The sequence below is a fragment of the Orycteropus afer genome, unplaced genomic scaffold (genome assembly GCF_000298275.1).
Source record: "Orycteropus afer afer isolate SDZICR_OR568_19922 unplaced genomic scaffold, OryAfe1.0 scaffold00001, whole genome shotgun sequence".
NCBI lineage: Eukaryota > Metazoa > Chordata > Mammalia > Tubulidentata > Orycteropodidae > Orycteropus > Orycteropus afer.
The window spans coordinates 22,503,470-22,512,358 of NW_006921588.1; positions in this window are offsets into that span (position 1 = coordinate 22,503,470).

Here is an 8,889-nt window from a genome sequence, read left to right on the forward strand (position 1 = left end):
TTTTCTGTCTTGTTGAACTTTGATACTAGTGCTGGAGCAAGATGGTATCTCATTGTTGTTTTGATTTGCATCTCTCTAATAGCTAATGATCGTGCTCACAAGGTTTTAAGACCTCAGTTACTACTCATCAAAGTAGAATATACAATATCTTTGTGGACTATGCTTTGCCAATTGACTTTGATGTTCCCATGATCTGAGCTCCCAGGCCAACAACTCATTCCCTTGAGGTGTTTAGTTATGACTAAGAAGATTTCTTAACTTTGCTTCCTGTATACTCTATTCTCTATATCTAAATTCAAAGATACATTTGCAGCACATGTAAATACATATGTAGAAATATCCTGTGTCAAACTTACATATATATATTCATGGGTGTAGTCCTTTTGACTTCCCACATCTGCTCAGCTTATGTGTCTATCTAAGTATTGTTGTTGCTGTTACGTGCCATCAAGTTGGTTCCAACTCATAGCACTTCTCTGTACAACAGAATAAAACACTGTCTGGTCCTGCACCATTCTCACAATAGTTGTTATGCCTGAGCTCATTATTGTGGCCATTATGTTGATCCATCCTGTTGAGAGTCTTCCTCTTTTGCACTGACCCTCTACTTTACCAAACATGATATCATTCTCCATGGACTGGTCCCTTCTGATAACATGACCAAAGTATAAGAGATGAAGTCTCATCATCCTCACTTCCAAGAAGCATTCTGGCTATATTTCTTCTAAGGTGGATTTGTTTGTTCTTCTGGCAATCCATGGTATATTCAATATTCTTCACCAACACCATGATTCAAATGAATCATTTCTTCTATGGTCTTCCCTATTCATTGTCCAGCTTTCACATACATTTGAGGGGACTGAAAACACCATTGAGTTGGGTGCACCTTAGTCTTGAAAGTGACATCTTTGGATTGTACTTGAGAAATGCTGATTTTATTCCTCTTTTTTTATTTTTCTAACTCCAGGTCTTTGCACATTTCATTATAATACTTTAGTCTGAATTTTCAAGTTGTCCTTTGAAATCTGTTCAGCTCTTTTACTTCATCACTTCTTTATGTCACTTTAGCTAATCTCTTCCATTCAAGGGTAAGTTTCAGGGTCTTTTTTTTTTTTTTTTTGACATCCACTTTAGTCCTTTCTTTTTGTCCTGTCTTTTTAATGACCTTTTGCTTTCTTTTTTATGATATCCATGATGTCTTCATGCAACTCGTCTGGTCTTCAGTCATTGGTGTTCAATGTGTCAATTCTATTCTTCAGATGGTCTCTAAACTCAGGTGGGGTATACCCAAGGTCAAATTTTGGCTCTCATACACTTGTTTTTAATTTTCTTCCACTTCAATTTGAACTTCCATATAAGCACTTGATGGTCTGTTCCACAGTAGACCTCTAGCCTTATTCTGACTGATGACATTGAGCTTTTCCATAATTTCTTCCCACAGATTTGGTTGCTTTGATTCCCATGTATTCCATCTGGTGAAGTCTATGTATATATTTACCATTCACGTTGTTGAAAAATGTATTTCCAATGAATAAGTCATTGGTGGTGCAAAATTCTATCATGCAATCTCCAGCATCATGCCTATCACCTAGGCCATACTTTACAACAACAAGTGTTTCTTTGTTGCCAGCTTTAGCATTCTAATCGCCAGTATATATCAATGCATCTTGATTACATGTTTGATCAGCTTCAGATTGCAGAAGTTGGTAAAAGTCTTCAATTTCTTCGTTTTTGCCTTTGGTGGTTGATGCATAAATTTGAGTAATAGTAGTATTGACTGGTCTTCCTTGTAGGCATATGGATATTATCCTATCACTGGCAGCATTTTACTTCAGGATAGATCTTGAAATGTTGTTTTCGATGATGAATGTGATGCCATTCCTCTTCAATTTTTCCTTCCCAGTATAGTAGACCATACGATTGATTAAAATGGCCAATAATAGTCCATTTCTTCTCACTAACATCTATGAGATTGATCTTTATGCATTCCATTTCATTTCTGATGACTTCCAATTTTCCTAGATTCATATTTCATACATTCCACATTTTGATAATTAATGGGTATTTGCAGCTGATTCTTCTCATTTTGAGTCTTGCTTTTTTAGCAAATGAAGATCCCCAAAGCTTTACTCCATCTACATTATTAAGGTTGACTCTACTTTGAGGAGGAAGCTTTCTTCAGTTGTATTTTGAGTGCCTTCCAACCTGAGGGGCTCATCTTCTGGCACTATATCAATGTTTCACTGCTATTCATGAGTTTTCCTGTAATATACCAGACAGTGTTTCACTGCAACTCATAAGGTTTTCAGTGGCCATTTTTTTTTTTTTTCAGAATTGGATGGCCCCATGCTTCTTCCCTGTCTGTCCTAGTCTGGAAGTCCTGCTGAAAACTGTCCACCATGGGTGGCCCTGCTGGTATTTGAAATACCGGTGGCATAGCTTCCAGCCTCACAGCAACACACGAGCCATTACAGGCAACAAACTGACAGATGAGTGGTGTAGTTTGTGAAGGGGAATCTGACTGACTTTTGTATGCTGATCTTCTACTCTGCCACTTCACTTAATCCTTCTGTAAGTTCTAGTACTTTTCTTATTGAGTCTCTGGGATTTTCTATGTATAGGATTATATCATCTGTAAATAGGGATAATTTTACTTTTTCTTTGCCAGTTTGGATGCCTTTTATTTCCCTTTCTTGCCTTATTGCACTGGCTAGGACTTCCAATACAATATTGAATAGGAATGATGATAAAGGGCATCCTCATCTTGTTCCCATTTGCAAGGGAAGTGCTTTCAGTCTCTCCAATGAGACCAATGTTGGTTTTGGTTTTATACATACACCTTTAATTATGTTGAAGAATTTCTCTTCTATTCTTATTTTGTTGAACATTTCTATCAGGAATAGGTGTTGAATTTTATCAAATGCCTCTTCTACATTGATTGATATGATTGTGTATTTCCTTTCCTTTGTGTCAGATTATGTTGATTGTTTTTCTAATGTTGAATCATGCTTGCATACCTAGTATGAATCCCACTTAGTCATGACATATATATTGATTGATTGATTGATATGTTGTTGATTTCTAATTTCATAGAGTTGTGATCTGAGAAGATTACTTTGTAGTAGTTGATGTTTTTAAATTTATTGAGGCTTGTTTTATAGTCTAACATATAGTGTATTCTGGAGAATGTCCCATGTGCACTGGAAAAGAATGAATAGTGTGCTGCTATTGGTGGAGTGTTCTGTATATGTCTATGAGATCAACTTGGTTGATTGTATGGTTTAGCTCTTCTGTGTTTTTGTTGCATTTCTTTCTAGTTGTCCTTCATTGAGAGTGGTGGATTAAAGTCTCCTACTATTATTTGGAGTTGTCTATTTCTCTTTTAAATTCTGTTGAAGTTTGATTTATGTATTTTGAGGCTGTTTAACTGGATGTTTTGATATTCATTATGGTTATAACTTCTTGTTCGATTGACCCTTTAATGTTCTTCTGCTTGCTGAGCAGGTGGCAGGGGGTGGAGCTACAGGTACACAGTGTGATCCACCTGCTAAGAGGGCAGCAGGGGAGTAGGGCTCCCAGTCCAGGGCAGCATTGCCAAATGTGAAGGCAGCAAGGGGCAAAGCACCCAGTCCCAGACAATGCTTCTGTTGGCCAAGGAAGCAGTATGGGGTGGAGTGCAGAGGCCACAGGTAGTGGGGCACCTGATTTGTGACCAAGTACCCTGTTGGCTGAGGAGGGGTGGGAATGGGGTGCCCAATTCTTGGGAGCTCATGCCTCCAAACACAGTGGTGGTGTGCATGCAGCTCCAGCTCTACAAGGGCATGCCACCCACCTCAGGCTGGGCAGGGGCAGTGTGGAGGGAGTGTGTCACTGGGTGCTGCATAGCTGTGGGTAGAAGGTACCCACACTTCTGGTCACTGGGAGGGTGTGAGCAATAAGGGAGCAATCACACCTTTCTGGTCATCACCCACTGGTGTGGGCGCTGGTACAGTCCTAGGTGAGTGGAACCAGTTATCCAATTCCTACCCCAATTGGAATGCTGCTTGCAATAATTCAAAATGGCTGCTATGCCAGGCCAGTTGAAAATTCACCACTCCTTACATCTCTTTGCTGCTGTTTTCATTCAGTTTCTTTTTCTAATCAATATTCGAACTACTTCTTTATCCTTTTCTTTGAAACTCAGTATTCCAGCACTATCATCCATATATGTTTCATTTGGTTTCTTGGCTATTTGTTGTAGGTGTCTGTGTAGCATGTCTGCATAGTCCACCATCTTGCGGAAAGTTCCTCCACCACAAGATTTTTACTGGCTGATTTTTTGGAAGTAGATCACCAGGCCTTTCTTCTGAGGTGCTTCTGCGTAGACTTGGACCTGTAACTTTTTGGTTAGCAGCCAAGTGCATTAACCATTTTCACTACCAAATCTTAGCTGCTTCTACTACTATTTATTGAAAACCTAAGGATCATGCTTTGACCAGGGTGTGCTGGGCTGGTGTAGTTAGATCTAACAACCCATGCCACAAACCTAACATGTGCCAAGGTTACATAGTTGCATCTCATCCTATGAATGACCCTTGTACCTTCTGAGAAGACTACCTCTGTGGCCTACATTTTTCCCATTGGCTTTTCCTTCGGCCCTGCTGGAGGGTCAAGGTGAAGAAGCCTTGTGTTTTAGGATACACTGTGACCATCACTCTAAAGAAATGTTACTTAGATGGTCTGTGGTAAAGGACAGTTCTTTTTTTATTATTTTAAATCTGTCACAGACTGATATTTTGTAAAGTGCAATAAAAATAACTCAAAATGAAATAAATAAATAATATATACAAAAGTCAAATCCCAATTTTTAATTATTAGATTCAATAGATGTAAACTTATGCTGCTAAATGGCTCTCGAGAGTGCTAAAGTTTCCTCTCAATTGTATACTTATCTCTGACCAGTAACAGTTTGTAGATAGGCTTCACTTTGAGTCACAATGCCCTAAAGGACAGTGAGCAAACCCAAAGGTGTGTCTTTTCCATACTGTTTTCCTTCTATAGAGCTCAAAGGGCTCTCATCAAAGTGAAGGATGCTATAGGGCAGCTGGCCTCAGGCCACAGCTTGAGATAGTCGAACCACTACTGTGGAGCTGGCCCAGAGGAGGTGACTCAGAGCAGCCACCAGTGACAGCTACTTTCTGCTGACCATTCACACAGCAAGGAATTTACACACAGCTAAGCAGTAGGCTGTTTAGTGCAGATGCACAGGTGTGGAAACAGTTTGTGATAGGCAGGTTTATGGCAAATAAACACATTATATGATATACTGTAATCAACTATATAAACAACTTTAAAATTGTCTATACTTCATATTTCCAGCATTTGGTTTTGTTAATCATATGTCTTCCTGACAGCAATTAAATAACCTTGAGAGGAAATGTACACCTGCTGTCTTCCCTGGGGAAATGACATCTCTTTTGTGAATGACATAAGTTCTCCATAAAACATAACTGAAGATAGGAGAATTTAATTTGGAGATATGTCTCCTTTCTCTCTTGTTTTATCTCTAGTTGAATTGGAGTGCACAGTCTAATATAGCTAATCTTTTTCTTGATCCATATTCTAAGGTTTTATTTACACAAAAAATATTTCCCTGAGGGACAGATTAGAGATAATAGAAAAGTGATGTTGTGACAAGTATCACATAGGTTGGAAAGGTCTGACATCTACCTCACTTAGCATGGGCTGTCACCCTCAACTTCTCGACCCGAACACTCAGTTTTGCTTGATTTCTACAGCTGATCTCATCTACTTCCAGGAACATCATACTGTTGTTTCCTGTGGTCAACCCCTGATTCATGGCAAACTCGTGCTTTAAGAATTTGGACTGTTGGGATACACAGGGCTTTCACTGGCTGATTTTCAGAAGTAGATCACTGAGCCTTTCTTCCTAGTCAGTCTTAGCCTGCAAATGCCACTGAAACCTGTTCAGCATCATAGCAACATGAACGCTTCCATGACAGACAACTGGTAGTTGCTCATGAGGTACGGTGGTCAAGAAATGAACTCCCATCTCTGCATGGAAGGCAAGAACTCTACCACTGAACTACCACTGCCCTCATAAGAACATCATACTGGTATTGTTTTCCTTACTAATTGATATTTTACTTTAGCTGAGTTAAGGTCAATATTTTAAAACTCAGACCATAGAAACAGACACATTAGGGATATTTTTTAAATTTAGTTTCCAGTATATATAAGCAAAAATAGCTCCAGGGTTTAGATTATTTAACATGGATTAGGAAATGCCGTCCTAAATTCTTTCTCCTGAACTCTCTTAGTTGGGTAGTATATTAGCATAACATGATCCAAATCCAACTGTGTATCTCTTCTTTTCAAAAAGTCTGTACCCTTCTAGGGTACCAATTACAATCTTGTGTCTAAGTTGAAGAATGACTAGCTTTTAACTTATATAAGGAATATGATGACCTAGGATACGTTCATAGTACAATGAATAATGGAGCATTACCCAAATTTAGTGATTTCCTCACTCTGTATTGGCCCTTCAGAGGCTCCCAACGGTATGATCTTCATCATCACTTTTGAACTATCAAAGACACTTACAGATTTAAGGTGGTGTAGTAGTTAAGGCATTTGGCTGCTAAACAAAAGGTTGGTGATATGAACCCACCAGCCACTCCACAGAAGAAAGATGAGGCAGTCTGCTTCCATAATGATTTACAGCCTTGGAAACACAATGGGGGTCACTATGAGTCAGAATCGACTTGACGGCAGTGAGTTTTAGTTATTTATTTCCACTGAGGGAAGGAGTATCCAATCAAGGAATTCCACAGCCAAGAAGGCTCTAATAGGCATGGGGTCTGGTAAAAGCCAATGGGACAGAGAGACCTTGGGCTCTTACAATGGCTGGATCTAGACCACCAAATTCAAAAAGTGTAGCTGAGTCTATCTTGGGCCTTTGTCTCAGTTATCTAGTGCCGCTAAACAGAAATATCACAAGTGGGTGGTTTTAACAAATAGAAATTTATTTTCTCATAGTTTAGGAGGCTTGAAGTCTGAATTCAGGGCACTGGCTATAGGGGAAGGCTTTCTCCCTCTGTCAGCTCTGGGGTATGGTCCTTACGTCTTTTCTGCTTCTATTGCTTAGCTCCTTGGTGATCTTCATGTGGTCTGGCATGTCTCTTTCCCCATCTTTGCTTACTTCTCTGCTTGCTTACTCTGCTCTTGTATATCTCGAAAGAGATTGATTTCAAATACAGTCTACACTAATACCGTCTCATTAACATAACAAAGAAAACCCATTCCCAAAAGGAATTATAACTACTATGACCCTTTGCTATTAAGTCAATTCCAACTCACAACCACCTTATAAAACAGACTAGAGCTTCCCATAGGGTGTCCAAGGCTGTAATCTTTATGGAAGCAGACTGCCACATCTTTCTCCCATGGAACAGCTGATGGGCTCAAACCACCAACCTTTTGGTTGGTGGCCAAGCACTTTAAACACTACAGCACTCACCTTTTATAACCACTATAAGAGTTTGGTCACCACTCATCTGTTAGTTTGTTGTACTGACCAGAACCATGGTATTTTCAAATATCTCATATGCAGGCAAAAGCTGGACCATGAATAAGGAAGACTGAAAAAGAATTAATGCCTTTGAATTATGGTGTTAGCAAAGAATATTGAATTTACCATGGACTGCTGGAAAAACAAACAAATCTATCTTGGATGAAGTATAGCCAGAATGCTCTTTAGAAGCAAGGATGGCAACACTTTGCCTCTCATACTTTGGTCATGTTGTCAAGAGAGACTAGTTCCTGGAAAAGGATATCATAATTGGTAAAGTAGAGGGTCAGTGAAAAAGAGGGAGGCCCTTCAGGAAATGGATTGACACAGTGGCTGCAACAATGAGCTAAAGCGTAGTTACAGTTGTAAGGATGGCACAAGACCAGACTGTTTCATTCTATTGCACATAAGGTCACTGAGTTGGTACTGACTCTGTGACACCTGACAACAGCAACAACATAGGAATTAGGATTTACAACACATGTCTTTGAGGGATGCAGTTCAATCCATGACAGGCAGCATCATATTCTGAGAGGTCTGAGCTAAGTGAATTGGGTGGGCTATGGCAGCAGTGATGGTGGTCATGAGTTAAAGGAATGTTAAGGTAATAGGTCATGACAGGTTTTCCTGGGTCAGTGTACAGGATGTCGGAAACAAGGGTTAGCTTTGAGGACGAGGGCAGTCAGCTTGGATGAAGACTTGACCTGCTCTAGATTGGTGTCAAGTTAATCTCCATAAAAGTCAGGAACCAGAGAGCCATTCAGTAAGCTGTTCCAAAAGACTGGGCCCCAAACTGATTAAGGTATGTTAATAGTACTATATAATCATCATAATAACATTTTTGATATTTATTATGTAACACTATAGCTGAAAGTGTTGTATGTTTTTCATTCATGCATAATTTATAATTTTTAAGCTTTTTCTTTAAACAAAGCTTCATCATGGAAAATTTCAAACATGTGCAAAGTAGTGAGAATAGTCTGATGACTCTCCATGTACTCACCCTCCAGTTTCAATAACTATCAGCCCATGACCCATCCGGTGTCCTCTACATGCTCATCTACTTCCTCCCCCTCGTCACCATGGATTATTTTGAAGCAAAGCCCAGAGATATATAATTTCATCTGTAAATATTTCAGTATGTACCTCTTAAAAACTTCTAAACCTTTTCTAAACATAATTACTAACTTTATCACAGGAGCTCTCATAGCATAGTGCCTAAGGCACTTGGCTGCTAACCAGACAGCCAGCAGTTCAAACCCACCAGCCACTCCTCAGAAGGAAGGTTGGGCAATCTACTTCCATAGTGATACTGCCTC